This window comes from Colobus angolensis, unplaced genomic scaffold (assembly GCF_000951035.1).
Source record: "Colobus angolensis palliatus isolate OR3802 unplaced genomic scaffold, Cang.pa_1.0 Scaffold19, whole genome shotgun sequence".
NCBI lineage: Eukaryota > Metazoa > Chordata > Mammalia > Primates > Cercopithecidae > Colobus > Colobus angolensis.
The window spans coordinates 1,588,350-1,588,759 of NW_012115043.1; the positions used below are offsets into that span (position 1 = coordinate 1,588,350).

General features: G+C 43.2%; 1 protein-coding gene across 4 annotated transcripts in view; it reads right to left on the reverse strand.

Moving 5' to 3' along the window:
* The window catches only part of KIF23 (kinesin family member 23), a 35,858-nt gene that overhangs the window by 3,155 nt on the left and 32,293 nt on the right, over positions 1–410 (reverse strand). The window lies entirely within an intron of this gene.

The following is a 410-nucleotide window of genomic DNA, read 5'->3' on the forward strand; positions in this document are numbered from 1 at the left end:
CCGCCACCTCGCCCGGCTAGTTTTTTGTATTTTTTTAGTAGAGATGGGGTTTCACCGTGTTAGCCAGGATGGTCTTGATCTCCTGACCTCGTGACCCGCCCGTCTCGGCCTCCCAAAGTGCTGGGATTACAGGCTTGAGCCACCGCGCCCGGCCTAGATTTACTTTTTAAGTAGTGGTTAAAGCTAAATATACAGTCATTTAAAAAATTAAAGTACATCATGGATCTAGAATTCTAAGAAACGGAAGAATCTACACCTATTTAAAGCATACTTAGTCCCAGTTTGGCGGACTTAAAACCTAAGCAGTGACTAATTTTCTGCTAACAAAAAGGTTATATCAAATACTCATTGATGTTCCAGTTGACACTGCCTGTGTGTCACCAAAGGGGTAGCAGGACAAATGGACTTTT